At 47.2% G+C, this 15,051-nt stretch overlaps 1 pseudogene; it reads right to left on the reverse strand.

The window, feature by feature from the left end:
* Positions 1-914: 914 nt before the first annotated feature.
* On the reverse strand, positions 915-1,863 carry LOC114710645 (annotated as a pseudogene).
* Between the last annotated feature and the right edge of the window lie 13,188 nt (positions 1,864-15,051).

Raw genomic sequence — 15,051 nt, forward strand, 5'->3', positions numbered from 1 at the left:
TTTCCACAAATCTATACCCTGCCACGAGGCTCATGGCTTACTGGCATCATTTCATGCTGCTTGTCAGAGTGGCAGCTGGCAGTGACTCCTCCTGCCTTCCTGTTCTTTTTTTCTCCTCTCTGTTAGTCCCGCCTAAACTTCCTGCCTAGCCATGGGCCAATCAATATTTTATTTATTGACCAATCAGAGCAACTTGACATACAGACCATCCCGCAGCACAGCCAAGGGCAGACCATCTCAGACACCTGCACTCGGGCCTGTGGTTCTAATAATCCTCTATGCGTACCTGCTGGGTAAAGCCACGAGGAACCCAAGAACGGGCTCCCACAGGACATACAGGACATCCCACAGAATACAGCCTCTGATACATTGATAGCACAAGACACAAAAGACCATGCTGTGACCACATCTTAACACAAGCACAAGGATCACCCACTCCCAACAAAAACAACTGCACCCATTGCCCTGGAATGGAAAACACACATGGCTGCCACTGCTTGGCAAGGCAGAGCCCAGTCTTCTACAGAACTCAGGAAGCACATCCCATCCAGAACAGAAATCAATTCCCAATTCCAACCACACCCAACACAGGCTCTGGCTTATCATTAGTCCCTTTCCAGCGCTGTCCCATTGAGACTCCTCCCCCTTCCCCACAGCTGTGCTCTCTTACAGTGAGAGGAAAAGTACAGATGTGCTCTTGGTGGATTTTGCCAAGGCATTGACAAGACAATCTGAATAAAGACATTAGTTAGAGTTTTTATCATTCCTTTACCTAAAGAATTGTAACCTGGGTCTTGTATCCAGGATGGATGGATAGTACATCTTTTCTTACAAAAGACAAGTGCTGTTTCAGATAATTGATAAAAACACAAAGGATTTTTGGATATTAGTTCCCTCTGTGATATTCACAGCCTTTAACATTTCTGAATAGATAAATATTTCATGGTAATCACTTTCCTTAAAGCTCCTTTCATGTCCTTGTTCCTCAGGCTGTAGATGAAAGGGTTCAGCATGGGGGTCACCACTGTGTACATCATGGCAGCTGCCATGTCACTCCCAGCTGAGTGAGAGGAGGAGGGGTTGAAATACAGGGATATGATGGTGCCATAGAAGAGGCCGACCACAGCCAGGTGGGAGCTGCAGGTGGAGAAGGCTTTCCATCTTCCCCTCGTGGATGAGACTCTCAGGATAGCACAAGCAATAAGTACATAAGACACAAGGATGCAAACAAACGGAGCTATCATTAACAGCCCTGCAACATAGAGAATCATCAGCTCATTGAGGTGTGTGTCTGAGCAGGAGAGTTTCAGGAGGGGGGGGCACTTCACAGAAAAAGTGGGGGATGATGTTGTCTGCACAAAATGAGAGTCTAGTCACGAGCAGGGTGTGCAACAGAGCATTCAAGCTGGCTACCACCCACGATCCAGCCACCATGAGGACACAGAGCTGATGGGTCATCTTTGTTGTATAGTGTAAGGGGTGGCATATGGCCACATACCGGTCATAGGCCATCACAGCTAGCAGGAAATTGTCCATGACACCAAACACACTGAGAAAATAAATCTGCGTGAGACACCCAGAGAAGGATATGGCCTGACTGCCAAGTATGTGAATGGCCAGCACCTTGGGGACAATGGTGGAGGAGAAGCAGACATCCACAAAGGACAGGTTGCTGAGGAAGAAGTACATGGGCGTGTGCAGGCGGGAGTCTGTGCTGATGGCCAGGATGATGAGCAGATTTCCCAGGACAGTGGCCAGGTACATGATGAGGAAGAGCAGGAAGAGGAGCTGCTGCTGCTGGGGCTGCCTGGAGAGTCCCAGGAGGAGGAACTCGGAGACGCTGGACTGGTTGCTGCCTCTCATGGTCTGAGCCCAGCTACAGAGAAGAGAGGCAAAAATGCTGGAGCTAAAGGGTTTGAATGCAAGAAATCATACTACAGACACTGCCATGTATAAAACAAAACCAAACCAAAACATAAGCAAACAAAAACCCTGCTTTAGAGCTGGAGAGATATTTTAACTATTATCATGCCTGGCTGGTCTTCCAGAGGACCCAGATTCCCAGTACCCACCTGGTGGCCAGCAATAGTGTATAACACTTTCCCACGTGATCTAGAGACCTCCTCTGGCCTCTGTGGGGGCGGCATCATTTGCTATACATACATTCCGAAAAATGCACACAGACATTATATATATATATATATATATATATATATATATATATATATATATATATATAAAACCTCAGTTAGATTTACTGATTCAGGATCTACTGAAGCACACTGTCAGCTTCCTAGCCCCAGGCCTAGATTAATCTGGTCCACCGGATTCACCCATGTACAGATTAAATATAACATAAAAACATACATGCATGGGCTGCATGATGTTTCAGTGTGTTAAAGTGTTTACTGAACAAACATGACAACCTGAGTTCAACCCTAAAACCCTTTTAAAGGTGGAAGGAGAGTACCAGCTCCGCAGTTATTTCTTGACCTCCACATGTGCATGGGGCATATGCACCGCCCACACTTACCCACAATAATACATGTTTTCTCTTAATGCATGCACAGATGGCCCTTCCCTGAAATCATGTACATCCCTGTTAACTTCCCCAGTCCTTAGCAGCTCATAGGAAAAAGAAAATAGCAAGGGCCAGAGAGAAATGAAGACACTTATCCCTAGCCTGATGTCCTGTGTCCAAGCACCCCGGATCCTCATGGTAGAAGGAGCAGAAGAACTCCCCTTAAAGGTATCCTCCGAAGCCAGGCAGTGGTGGCGCATGCCTTTAATCCCAGCACTCGTGAGGCAGAGCCAGGCGGATCTCCATGAGTTCTAGGCCAGCCTGAGCTACGGAGTGAGTTCCAGGAAAGGAGCAAAGCTACACAGAGAAACCCTGTCTGGAAAAACAAAAAAAAAAGATATCCTCTGAACTCCACATATACTGCATACACACACAAACACACACACACACACCACATCACATCATAATAAGTGTAATGAACTTCCAAAACACATAATGAGAAATACCTAGTTACTTTTGTTCAACTCTAATTTAGCCTCATGGACTCACAAATGTTGCTATTGGTCCTTCAACACAGAGGAGTGAGCCTCATTTTCTAGTAAAGAAATTGGCATCAGGTCTGTTATTACAGTACCTGACAAGTCAGTGCTGTAACTGGCCCATGTTCAATGCTTGGAGTTGCTGGGCAATGGTGTTCTTTTTTCTAAAGGTGGGAAAGTGTCAGAATCCAGGGAGGGTTCTGAGCAAGTGAAGAGTAAGTGATCACCATGCTAGCCTTCTGTGCAGCAAGGAGGTTTGGGGGACTCAGGTGGGTATTTCCTGCAGCATCCTTCCCACTGGGCTAGACTCCCTGAGCATCTCATTAAAGACAGGCAGACAGTAATTGTCCTGCCTAGCTGCTGGTCTCTGCGGACCAACAAGGAGGAAGAAAGGTAACATCTTACTCCTGGGTTAGAAGTTTGGATAAAGCAGTCTTGGTGGAGACAAGTCCCAGAGGAAATTCCCTGATTACTTCTTCATCTCAGCGCTCTAAGCCTGTAGGTTTTCAGTTAGTCTAGATTCTCTTTGTTTCAGCAGAAATACTGGAGGTATTACAGCTCAGTTTAGTGAATGTTCTTCTTGCTTTCCTAACTGGCCATTTACTGCACAAGACTTAAGGCACATTTCCAGGTGGGAAGATGGGAGATGAGGCTGGAATAGATAGAATTAGAACCAAAGATGACCTGAAAAGAATTTGATGGAAAATACAGGGAAAGGGGGGAAAGATGGAATAGTATGGGACCAGCCATGACTGAGAAACTCCATGCACCAAGAGTCGACCCTCTTTGGCTGTCTTCACGACACACAAAGGATCACCCATGTCTGTAAATCTATAGATTCTTAAGAGTGTTGTGGCTCCACCAGCTCCACCTAAGCTCTACCACCCCTACCAAAGAGAGATTCATGACTGGGCTCAGAAATCTCCTGAATGCTGTGTTTAAAGGCATGAGCCACCACTCAAAGCCTGTTTTTGTTTTCTTGAAAGACCCCTTCTCCATTATGAGGACATGGGGCGTTGGGCCAATGTAATGCCCCCCCAATAACTTAGCCTAAGAAACGCCATTCTGAAGGAATCAGAAAAACAGGAGTTCACAGCTGTGACTAGCTAGCCATCCGGCCTTGGGAGAGAGAGATAACTGTGGCCAGCCATCCGGCCTAGAGAAGGGGATAATTGTGGTCAGCGGCCTTGGGAAAAAGACAGTTGAGTTAAATCAGGATATTTTATGGCGGGCCCCTGGCCTTGAGGAATAAGCGGCTGGGCTGGAAAAACACCCACTATACCCTGTACAAGGCCAAGTCAGCCACACATCAAACTTCTGATAATTAAAGAACGCGACCCCAAGTTCACCCTGGCCTTCTTTAAAACAACCAATAGGGACCCTGTAACTATGCTTCTCGCTTCTGTAACCGCGCCTTTGCCCCTGGAATCCCATAAAAAGTCCCCCTTGCCCTAGGAAGGCGTGCAAGTCCTCCAAGAGACTTGGCCCCAGGTACCTGGTCTAAATAAACCCTCTTGCTTTTGCATCTGATCGGTGGTTTCGGTGTGTTCCTTGGGTTTGGGGTCTCTCCTGAAGGAAGATCTCCCCTGGGAATCTTTCATTTGGTGGCCCGTACGGGGACTGAGACCCCTCCCTGGGACCACCGACCCACCGTCAGGAGGTAAGCCGGCCGGCCTTGGTGTATGTCATCTCTGTCCTGTCTGAGTGTTGTCTGTTTGTCTGAATGTTGAATGTTGTCTGTTTGCGCGCCTGATAATCTGTCTGTGTCAGTGGATCTGAAGGAGCCGACGGGCTCGGACTTCGCCACTGCGACCCTGGAAGACGTTCCACGGGGAGTCTGAAGTCCCCTCTGGGTCACGGTCTGAAGTCCCCTCTGGGGCACGGTTTTTCTGAAGTCCCCTCTGGGTCACGGTCTGAAGTCCCCTCTGGGGCACGGTTTTTCTGAAGTCCCCTCTGGGGCACGGTCTTTCTGGTTTTGCTTTCGGTTTGGAACCGAAGCCGCGCAGTGTGTGTTAGTCTCATTTGTGTTTGTCTGTCGTTTTTTGTTTTCTGTTTAACCGTTCTCCTCCTAGAAACAGTCATAGGAAGCCAGATCGGCGGATCTCTCCCGCTCCCTGTTCCTCCCGACCCCTCCACCAGCGTGTCTTTTCCTCTTCCCGCGTTCCGCCGCTCCGGCGGTGGCGGCGGGCGCCGGTGCGCCCCGCGCCTCCTCCCGTCCCCACGGTTGCGGCGCGGTAGCGGGGGTCCGGGGCGGCGCTGGGGGGCCTCCCCTCCTCACTCCCCGCTCTCCCCGGCCATCCGCGTCTTCCGCGCGGGCGGAGGGTCGGGGCTGCGCCCGTCTTTCCCCGCCGGGTCCGCCCACTCGGCCGCGGTTTTCCGCGCGGCACCTCGCCTCGCCTCGGCCTAGCAGCCGACTTATAACTGGTGCGGACCAGGGGAATCCGATTGCGAAGGCCCACCATGACGGCGGCGGGTGCAGGATGTGGCGGGGGCGCGCAGGCGGGGCCGGGGATGGGGTTGGCGGGGACTGCCCCCCGGCCGGCGACTGGCGCCGAGCGCGCTTTCGCCGCGGAGTGCACTTCCACCTTGGCGGCGCGCCGGGCACCGCGCGACCGGCTCCGGGACGGCTGGGAGGGCCCGGTGTGGGGAAGGTGGCTCGGGGGTGGCGTCACCCGTGGACACCGAGTCACCCCGCCCCGAGTGTTACAGCCCCCCCGACAGCGCCAGACGGACTGGCAGCCCCTGCTGCGGCCTCCGAACAGCTTCTACAGCGGGAGCGGGAGGATGAGGCGCCGGTCGCCTACGAGGAAGGCATGACAAACCAGCCAAAGACAGCGAGCCTTCCTGGAGGCTCGGAAGCAGGTTCCAGGAGACGATGGAAGACCCACCCAATTGCCTAATGCAGCCTTTCCCCTCACCCGCCCGAACTGGGACTCCGCGACCCCAGAGGGTAGGGAGTGCCTATGTCTCTATCGCCAGTTGCTCTTAGCGGGTCTCCGAGGAGCCACTAGGCCCCCTACCAATTCGGCTCAGGTAAGTCATGATCCAGGAAAAGAAAGAGACGCCGGCAGTGTTTTTGGGAAGACTTAGAGAGGCAGAGAAAGTGTTTAATAAAAGAGAAAGAGAAAGTAAAAAAAAAAAGAAAAAAAGAAAGTCCTGGCCACTGTAATGTCTCAGGGACAGGTCAGAGAGGGAGTTAGGATGGAAGATCAAAAAAGGACACCGCTTGACAAAGACCAGTGTGCTTACTGTAAACAGAGAGGGCATTGGGCTCGTGACTGCCCACAGAAGCCTCAAGGGTCTTGGAGACCTAAGCCAAGGGCCAAGGACCTCCTCAATCTGGAGGATTAGGGAGGTCACGGCCAGGACCCCCCCCCGAGCCTAGGATAACTCTCAAGATTGGGGGGCAGCCAGTGACCTTCCTAGTGGACACTGGGGCTCAACATTCAGTCCTGAGCCATACCGGAGGCTCTCTCAGTGACTGCACAGCTTTGGTCCAGGGGGCCACAGGTAGCAGGAGGTATCGATGGACCACCGAGAGAAAGGTTCAGCTGGCATCTGGACAGGACCCAAAGGGACCCCCCTACAAGTCCTAGCCCTTTGAACTGTTCGTGGACGAGAACTCAGGCTTTGCAAAAGGAATGCTGGTACAGAGACTGAGGCCATGGAAGAGACCTGTAGCTTATCTATCTAAGAAATTAGACCTAGTAGCTACAGGATGGCCCCCCTGTCTGCGCATGGTAGCCGCTATTGCTGTTTTACTCAAGGATGCAGGGAAACTGACTTTGGGACAGCCATTAACTGTGTTATCCTCCCATGCGGTGGAAGCTCTGGTCCGACAGCCCCCAGATAGATGGCTCTCAAATTCCAGAATGACCCACTACCAGGCTCTGTTGTTAGACACAGACCGAGTGGTGTTCGGACCAGTTGTCTCCCTCAACCCCGCAACCCTGCTGCCCTTGCCAGACCCATCCAAGGAGCACAATTGCCTCCAGATTCTGGCGGAGGCCCATGGCACCCGCTCCGACCTAACAGATAACCACTGTTGAACTCAGATTTTATCTGGTTCACGGATGGAAGCAGCTTCCTCCAAGAAGGAGAACAGAGGGCCGGAGCAGCCGTCACCACCGAATCGGAGGTAGGTTGGGCCTCACCGCTGCCACCTGGAACATCGGCCCAAAAAGCAGAGCTGATCGCGATGACCCAGGCCCTCTGGATGGCGGAAGCCTGGAGGACCAGGAACTAGCAAAGAAAATGGGGGCGGAATGGAGCCCCGAGCGACAAGCTTACATCATAGATGGACAGAGGCCTTCCTTACCAAAAAGAAGACCGCTAATGTGGTAACCAAGAAACTCCTAGATGACATCTTTCCCAGGTATGAAATGCCCCAGATATTGGGGTCGGACATTGGGCCCGCCTTCGTCTCCCAGGTAAGTCAGAAGGTGGCCAGGCTACTGGGGATCGATTGGAAACTTCATTGTGCATACCACCCCCAGAGCTCAGGACAGGTAGAACGTGCAAATAGAACCATTAAGGAGACTTTAACCAAATTAATGCTTGCAACTGGCACTAGAGATTGGGTGCTCCTACTCCCTCTAGCCCTTTACCGAGCCCGGAATACTCCTGGGCCTCATGGCCTAACCCTGTTCGAGATTATGTATGGGGCTCCCCCACCAATTGTAAATTTCCTTCACCCTGATATCTCCTCTTTTGCCACTAGCCCTACCCTAGAGGCGCACCTCCAAGCCCTCCAATTGGTGCAAAAGACGGTGTGGAAACCCCTGCCTACCGGGAGCAACTGAACCGCCTGGTGGGGCCTCACCCATTCAAGATTGGGGACTCTGTCTGGGTCCGACGCCATCAATCCAGGAACCTAGAGCCGAGGTGGAAAAGACCAGACACCGTCCTGTTAACTACTCCCACCGCACTCAAGGTTGACGGGATAGCGGCTTGGGTCCATGCATCGCATGTAAAGGCTGCCAAGGAACCCGACAAAGCTGAGGGCACCGAGACATCTAGTTCAACGCTCTCTAAACCCACTAAAGATAAGACTCACCCAGGGGTCCCCTTGATCCCCCTAATAGTCCTCCTGACATTAGGAGGGGCATCACCAGATAGCCTGTTCCCCTGACGCTGGCCCTGTTACTGGGAGGAATTACCATGGGCGGAATAGCTGCCGGGGTAGGTACAGGGACCGCAGCCCTTATGGAGACCGGCCAATTCAGACAGCTCCAAGTAGCCATAAATACAGACATCAATCCCTAGAGGAATCGGTTAGTGCGTTAAAAAAAATCCTTGACATCCCTATCAGAAGTAGTGCTGCCCTCAAACAAGAATGCTGCTTCTATGCAGATCATACTGGAGTAGTCAGGGACAACATGGCTAAATTAAGAAAAAGATTAAAACAGAGACAACAATTATTTGAGTCTCAACAGGGATGGTTTAAAGGATGGTTCCAAAGGTCACCATGGTTTACGACCCTTGTCTCCACCATTATGGGCCCCCTAATCATCCCCCTGCTCGTTTTATTGTTTGGGCCATGCATCCTCAACAGATTGGTACAATTCATCAAGGATAGGGTTTCTGTTGTCCAGGCTTTGATCCTAACCCAGCAATATCAGAGGCTCAGATAGTCAGAGATGGAGCTGACCCGTTATTCTCCATCCTAAAATGAAAGATTCCATTTGGTACAAAAGAAAATGGGGGAATGAAAGACCCCTACTCCATTATGAGGACATGGGGCGTTGGGCCAATGTAATGCCCCCCCCCAATAACTTAGCCTAAGAAACGCCATTCTGAAGGAATCAGAAAAACAGGAGTTCACAGCTGTGACTAGCTAGCCATCCGGCCTTGGGAGAGAGAGATAACTGTGGCCAGCCATCCGGCCTAGAGAAGGGGATAATTGTGGTCAGCGGCCTTGGGAAAAAGACAGTTGAGTTAAATCAGGATATTTTATGGCGGGCCCCTGGCCTTGAGGAATAAGCGGCTGGGCTGGAAAAACACCCACTATACCCTGTACAAGGCCAAGTCAGCCACACATCAAACTTCTGATAATTAAAGAATGCGACCCCAAGTTCACCCTGGCCTTCTTTAAAACAACCAATAGGGACCCTGTAACTATGCTTCTCGCTTCTGTAACCGCGCCTTTGCCCCTGGAATCCCATAAAAAGTCCCCCTTGCCCTAGGAAGGCGCGCAAGTCCTCCAAGAGACTTGGCCCCAGGTACCTGGTCTAAATAAACCCTCTTGCTTTTGCATCTGATCGGTGGTTTCGGTGTGTTCCTTGGGTTTGGGGTCTCTCCTGAAGGAAGATCTCCCCTGGGAATCTTTCATTCTGAGACATCACAGAGTAACCACCAAGGCTGGCCTGGATTTATATGTCAGCTTTTTTACCTTCTTTTCATTCTTTCTTTCCTTCTTTCTTCCTTCCTTTCTTTTTTTCTTCCTTCCTTCCTTCCTTCCTTTCTTTCCTTTTTTTTTTCTTTCTTTCTTTTGAAACACAGTTTCTCTATGTAACAACCTTGACTGTCTTGGAACTCACTCTATAGCCAGCGTGACCTTGAACTCACAGAGATCTGCCTGCCTCTGCCCCCCTAGTGCTGGGATTATAGGCATGGGCACCCACCACCCGGCTATTGCCTCATTTTCTACAAGAAGCCATACATCTCTAAGTCAGTTTCTGCTAACTAAGTTGACTTTTATAACCTTAGGAATTTATAAACATACTTTATCAAACATATGTTGTTTTTTATCTAAAATTTATTTGAAACTTGGTGTTGAACAGTTATCAAAGACAGAAGTAATTAGATTTATATATCTAAATTAGCTTTTGTTAATCTAAGTAGACTTTTATAACTTTAGGAATTTATAACACAAAGATTCATGCTAGGGCTGGACAGATGGCTCAGTAGTTAAGAGCACTGACTATTGATGTAACCAACTGTCTTATTAAATAAGAAACACAGAAACAATGTAAAAGAGAAAGCGGAGAGGTCAGAGCTCAGAGCTAAAATCTCACTCTTCCGCCTGCAGTGTCCCAGCTTCCCGAATGAGGGCTATATCCTGTCTGTACGTCTTTTTTATAGTATTATTGTTCTGCCTTCTCATTGGTTGTAAACCCAAACACGTGACTGCCTCGTCACTGTCTGAATGTACAGCCCCCTAGGTCTTAAAGGCATATGTCTCCAATGCTGGCTGTATCCCTGAACACACAGAGATCTATGGGATTAAAGGCGTGTGCCAACACCGCCACACTCTGTCTATGGCTCTAATAGCTCTGACCCCCAGGCAACTTTATTTATTAACATACAATCAAAATCACATTTCAGTACAATTAGAATACCACCACAACTGACTGCTCTTCCAGGGGACCCTAGTTCAATTCCCAGCACCCACATGACAGCTGACAACAGTCCATTTCCAGGGAATCTGACACCTTCACACAGACATTTGTACAGGCAAAATATCAATGCACAAAAAAAATTTTTTTAAAGTAATAGCAGTCCAAAATATTTTGGAGACCTGCTATTGTTCCCTTAGTCTAAAGAGGACATACAGTGATAAACTGAGGCCTCATTGGACTAAGAAACTTTATAACTGCTGCCTTAGTTGGTTTATACCGTGTAGCCATCTTACTCAAGATGGTGGTGAAGTTGCATTGCATGTACTTTTTAAATCTCACTAAAGATGGCTGCCAGTCACCTGGTTGCTTCTATCCTAATGAGGCCATCAGTCAATATGGAGTCAAGTCACATGGTTGCTATTTTAAAAACAGCTATTCTCCACATGTGCAACTATTGCAAGTACATCACACTGGAAGTGATGATCTCAAGCTTAACTTATGTTCCTGATATATGACAATTGTTCACTGAGAATTTCATATGAATGACATTTCATTTTATCATAAGCATAGATTTGCAATAGTAGACAAAATTAAAACAAGAGGTACTATAATCAACCAGTTCTGTGGGGGGTAAAGTGTTTACATGCTCCTGTGATATACTCAACTCTATTCTTTAGTAATGAAAAGAAATATTGAAGAAGCCCAAAGGCTACAGAATTATATATTTGTAAATCAAAAAATAAAAAATAAAAAAATAAAAACAGCTATTCTTTTTTTTTTTTGAGACAGGGTTTTCTCTGCATAGTTTTGCGCCTTTCCTGGAGCTCACTTGGTAGCCCAGGCTGGCCTCGAACTCACAGCGATCCGCCTGGCTCTGCCTCCTGAGTGCTGGGATTAAAGGCATGCGCCACCACCACCCAGCTTTAAAATCAGCTATTCTTCTAAATAAGAGTTGAATTTGTTACATACACAGTGAGTAGATCTATTTTTTAAATAAGAGTTGAATCATATATAGCAAATTAAGCTTCACTCTTTTGTTACATGTTTCTTTTGTTGTGGTTTTTATTTTTGTTTTTTTTTTGTTGTTGTTGTTGTTTGTTTGTTTTTGGCAAGGTTTCTCTGTGTAGTTTTGGTGCCTGTTTGGGTCTCGATCTGGCCTTGAATTCTGCCGGCCAAAGATCTGCTCTGTGTCCAGAGTGCTGGAATTAAAAGCATATGCCACCACAGCCCAGCCTTCTTTTGTTTTGATTTGGTTTTGGGTTTTCATTGTTACAAGTTTTAAGCTAACTTTTTGTTACAGATTTTATAGATTGTTTAATCACATTCAAGGAATTTTCAAATCCTGAGCTAAGTGTTTACAAAATAGTTGTTTGAGTATTTTTAAGAGTAGAGCACAGAAAAATCATAAAGATAAAAGATTTTTGGACAGGCCCGGCAGCGGCCGGCATAAACAGACAGGCCCAGCGTCGGCCGGCAGAGACATACAGGCCCGTCAGCCACAGTCAATAAGACAAAAAGACAGCCAACAGAATGGGAAAAGATCTTCACCAACCCCACATCTGACAGAGGATTGATCTCCACAGTACAAAAAAGAACTCAAGAAACTAGACATCAAAATACTGAACAGTCCAATTAAAAAATGGGCTAAAGAACTAAACAGAGAATTCACAAAACAAGAAATACAAATGGCTGAAAGACATTTAAAGAAATGCTCAACATCCTTAATCATCAGAGAAATACAAATCAAAATGACTCTGAGATACCACCTTACACCTGTCAGAATGGCTACGATCAAAAACACCAATGACAGTCAATGATGGAGAGGATGTGGAGCAAAGGGAACACTCCTCCACTGTTGGTGGGAATGTAAGCTTGTACAACCACTGTGGAAATCAGTATGGCGGTTTCTCAGAAATTTAGGAATCGAACTACCTCAAGACCCAGCCATCCCACTCTTGGGCATATACCCAAGGAATGCTGATTCATACTATAAAGATACATGCTCAGCTATGTTCATAGCAGCACTATTTGTAATAGCCAGAACCTGGAAACAACCTAGATGCCCGTCAATGGAAGAATGGATGAAAAAAATGTGGTACATATACACAATGGAGTACTACTCAGCAGAAAAAAACAATGAAAGCATGAAATTGCAGGCAAATGGATGGAACTAGAAAAAATCATCCTGAGTGAGGTAACCCAAACCCAGAAAGACAGTCATGGTATGTACTCACTCATAAGTGGATTCTAGATATAAAATAAAGAACAATCAGACTACAACCCACAGAACCCTGGAGGCTATCTATATATATCATGGAGGTCCCTAGGATGACTGTGGCTTATAATAAATTTTGGTTTTACTCAATTATTGAAAAAAATAGCCAAATGAATGGAAACACATGAACTATGAACCAAAGGCTGAGGGGGCCCCCAGCTGGATCAGGCCCTCTGAATAGGTGAGACAGTTGATTGGCTTGATCAGTTTGGGAGGCAACTAGGCAGTGCGACCGAGTCCTGTGCTCATTGCATGAGTTGGCTGTTTGAAACCTGGAGCTTATGCAGGGACACTTGGCTCAGTCTGGGAGGAGGGGACTGGACCTGCCTGGACTGAGTCTACCAGGCTGATCACAGTCCTCGGGGGAGGCTTTGCCCTGGAGGAGATGGGAATGGGGGGTGGGCTGGGGGTAAGGGTAAGGGGTGGGAGGGGGGAGAACAGGGGAACCCGTGGCTGATATGTAGAACTGAATGGTATTGTAAAATAAAATAAAAGGGAAAAAAAGAAACATCTCACTATTAAGATAAGAATACATACTCTATCAAGATGATAATAGAAAAATAAATAAATAAATAAATTTTAAGCAATAAAAAATAAATAAAAATGGAAAATTTTGAAACATTAAACAAACAAACAAACATTTTACTAAAGTTAAAAAAAGGGAGAACTAGGGACTCATCATTCCTATCCACATTCTATTCTTTCCCTTGTTTTATATATTTTAAATTTTTTTATCGGTGGATTCTGCTGGAGTTTATCAGTGGATTATGCTGGAGGATCTGATGCAGATAAGCAATGGAGGGCTCCTGTTGCAAGTCACCCTCTGGAGCGATGGAAGGATCTTTCTACTAGCACGTGGAGGAGACCCAATCTAGTGTTGGTGTGGCCCTGCAGTTTGGTTTATGTCTTTCCTCAGGACAATGAGGCTCCTCTTTGGATTCCTGAGCACTGAATGCACCCTGTGGCTGCTGCTGAAGCCCAACATGACAGAGACCTAATGGGTCATCATGAAAAAAAATCTACCCTTCAGATGCCAATGGAGATTGATAGCCCAATATGGCCAGCTTTGGCAAACATTAATGTAAGCCTAGGAACTGTAGCCATGAGATTGGATTCTCCACAAGAGCTGCCAGCCAAAGTCATGCTCAGATCAAGAAAAATGGGCCTTGGCAGTTCGTGTTCCTGGAGTTGTATCCATGCCAGTGGATGTTCACACAATCCAGAAGAGAATTTGACATTGCTGCTGCTGCTGTTGCTGTTATAACAATAGCACACACCACTGCTACTGTTTCTGGGATTATCATTTCATAATTGCTTACTACAGCTAGCACAGTGGAGACCCTGGCAACAAAAGTAGCTACTACAGTTAGTTAATCTTTCATTCTATTGGGCATGATAAATTTAATTCAGTAGTTATATACATCTCGATTGGCTTTGAAATTTATAAATTTTATAAACTCAAGTTCCAGTTGCTTTTGGGATACTATCTTACAAGGACTCCAACGTATAGTATGGCTGGATAAGGAAGGGAATGGCTCAGTTGCCTTTAGCCTACTGGCTATAGGTAAGATAGGACCCATGTTGGTCTTTTCTGTGTTGAATACACAGATTGCAAGCCCAGTGCCACTTTGAGATCTTTGGCAGCAATTAACCATGCAGCTCACACACGATTGAGCCGGTATGATAATGAGTATTCAGAGATGGGTAATGCCTGGGGGGCACTCACCAACCTAAGACAGAGCACCTGTGTGGCCTGAGCAGGCATTTCCATGATGGGTAAGGTGACCTGCTGATGTCTCATGCAACCCAAGTTAGAAGCTCATTTTTAAATAAAAGAGGGACCTGCAGGGCCCTGGCCCCCATTTTGGGTAACTGTTGCCTTGCTTGTGGATATCCTCGCAATGCTAATTCCCTGCCAGGTTCCACCCTCCTGAATGCTTTAGGGAAGTTCCTTGTCTGTGTATCCTGAATAATGGGCGTTAACAGCTTAGATGCAAGATTGTAAAACATCAGTAGTGAACTTCTGCCCTCCGGGGTCCTCCCATTGTGCTGTAAGCCTGTAATTAAGAGCTCCTACCCCCTTCAAGAAATGACATTCAGCATTTAAATATATATATATATATATATATATATATATATATATATATATTTGAATGAATACTGCCAATGTAATCTATGAATACCACAAATGTGATTAATATCATGAGTGTAATTTAAAAAATAAATTTAAAAAATTGACATATATAAAAAAAGATTTTTAGCCGGGTGGTGGTGGTGCACACCTTTAATCCCAGCACTCGGGAGGCAGAGGCAGGCGGATCTCTGTTAGTTCGAGGCCAGCCTGGGCTACCAAGTGAGTTCCAGGAAAAGGCGCAA

This window comes from Peromyscus leucopus, chromosome 8b (genome assembly GCF_004664715.2).
Source record: "Peromyscus leucopus breed LL Stock chromosome 8b, UCI_PerLeu_2.1, whole genome shotgun sequence".
NCBI lineage: Eukaryota > Metazoa > Chordata > Mammalia > Rodentia > Cricetidae > Peromyscus > Peromyscus leucopus.